General features: G+C 29.6%; 1 protein-coding gene across 1 annotated transcript in view; it reads left to right on the top strand.

Moving 5' to 3' along the window:
- Window positions 1-734: 734 nt before the first annotated feature.
- LOC122246626 (WASH complex subunit washout) overlaps window positions 735-2,500 on the top strand; it is an 11,092-nt gene continuing 9,326 nt past the window's right edge. The window contains exon 1 of the mRNA XM_043005301.2: window positions 735-845. The gene's annotated coding sequence lies outside the window, so the exon portion shown is untranslated. The remainder of the gene's footprint in view (window positions 846-2,500) is intronic.

Here is a 2,500-nt window from a genome sequence, read left to right as displayed (position 1 = left end):
ATATATATATATATATATATATATATATATATATACATGTTTTTATTTAATATATATATATATATATATATATATATATATATATAATATATATATACATATACGTGTATATATATATATATATATATATATATATATATATATATATATATATATATATATATATATATATATATATATATACATGTATATATATATATGTATATATATATATACATGTATATATATAATATATATATATATATATATATATATATATATATATAATATATATATATATATATATATATATATATATATGTATGTATGTATGTATGTATGTATTATATATATACATATAATACATATATAATATATATATATATATATATATATATATTATATATATAATATATATATATATATATATATATATATATATATAATGTATGTTTATATATATGACATATACATATGTATACATATATGTACCTATATAAGCACACATATAATATATATAAATCATCTGTAGATACGCTAATCAACGTAACATAAGATCTTACAATTTTGTAAATATTTATACATATCATCTCTTACAAAACACACAGTGTTACCAAATCAAGTTCCTCCTTCCCATTTAACATAATTGCCCAAACCCTCGTATATGAACAAACACAAGAGCTCAACACCCACATAAAACACCACCAAATATCTAAATATTACAAACAAAACACACATTACCCATGAATATAACGACATAGACCCTTTTAAATAACAATACGAGTCTGGCAACACTGCACTCGAGGGGCGTTTGAGTGCCAATCAGCTGATTCGTGACAGCGATTCTGCGGGATGGAATGATTAAGGTTTGTTAATGTTTTTTTTGTGAGAGATATTATACGTATGTTGTGTGGGTGAGGAATGATTAAGATTTGTGGTTATAATGGCAATTGTATATGTAGTGTGGATGTGTAGTGTAGTGGTGTTATTGTGATTTATATTAGCGGGTGTGATGACTTATAGTTGGAAGTAGTTATGGTGTGTCGTATTAGATTATGTTTATTTCACTATTTTCTGACACTATTTAGAGACGCATATGTTTAGACTAACCATGTAGTTTAGAAAAAAAAAAAAGAAACAAACACAAATAGTTTCTTGCAAGGGTTTCTGTGACACCATTTTTAATATTTGGGATTGAAACCGTTTATATTTTCCTATAATCATGTAATATTGCAGGAGGGTAGCAATTTGCCATGAGAATAAGCAATTGCAGTTGCAGTGGCTAGAGTGTAGTTGAGTCCTTGTAAGTCATATTGGTCTTGACTCCGGCCACATCATGGTCTTGTGTCAGAGCTCATGGGCGTGATAATGTGATGAGTGATTTGTCTTGACTCTACTACGCTGGAACATCAAGACCGACCTGGTGGATCAAATAACACTGCTAGAATGCTGAGGTAGACCTGGCAACATAAATAACACTGCTAGAACACTTGCTAGGCAGATGTTTGTCAGCCTGGTGGAGAAATGCTTTCTACTGTTGTATGATATATTTGGTGCCCTTATCGTTATTAGTGATTCTTAGTAATTATTACTCTGTTTGTCACTTCTACAGTATGCTCTCCCCTATTATTGATCCTGGATTGTCAGTTTTATTTCATTTATTGTTCTACACACATTAGCACCAAACCTATGTGCACGATTTTTGAAATTGTGGGTAAAGAAAAATCATTTTTTTCTGTATTTTTTAATCACTTTTCATATTTTCTTCTACTTTCTTTACAGTTAGACCCCTAGAGACCATAATTCATTAGCCTTGCCAGCCACAGAAAGCATCAAATTTTCATCTTTCCCCAAGGCCCTGTACCAGTATTAGAATTATTTCTTCACATTCCCAACTTCCCACTGTCAGCAAAAAAAAAAAAGAAAGGGAAAGAAAAAAAAAAGAAAAAAAGAAGAGCCAAGGGAGGAAGGAGGGAAAAAAGAAAAAAAAACTCAGTTTATGAGAGTCAGCTAAGATCAAATGTTAGAAAATCCTAATACCTGTTATGAGCAATTTTGCTCATATTTTCCCCCTCACTTAATCCTCAGTTTTCCTAGTGTGTCATAATATTGTTGACTGAATCAGTGTATACTAAAGAATTACTTTTTTTTATGTAAGAACTTTACAACGAGGTAATCTGGCCATCCTCATGATGACTAATAAATGACAAAAGGTGAAAGTTCCAGAAAATAAAAACTAGATTATTTAAGATTATTTATATGTGTTACTTATTTAAATAAGTATTCCCAAGTGGCAGGGCTTAATGGCTATTGATATATTGTTGCATTTCCTGCACTTTGCAGACTGTTCTCAGTCTCAAATTTATCGTGTAGGGAGAGAGAGAGGGAGAGGAGAGAGGAGAGAGAATTAAAAAAGTAACAAAGGATAACAAAAACGAGAAGAGGCTCCGTCTCAAGAAGATTATAATGAAACTTAAAATGGACCACTTTAGGGAACATACAAATTTGAGTTGCATTCATT

This window comes from Penaeus japonicus, unplaced genomic scaffold (assembly GCF_977035675.1).
Source record: "Penaeus japonicus unplaced genomic scaffold, GWHDUDI00000001_assembly GWHDUDI00000028, whole genome shotgun sequence".
NCBI classification, from domain to species: Eukaryota; Metazoa; Arthropoda; class Malacostraca; order Decapoda; family Penaeidae; genus Penaeus; species Penaeus japonicus.
Note: the sequence above shows the minus strand (reverse complement) of the source record. Positions and strands in the feature narration are given on the sequence as shown.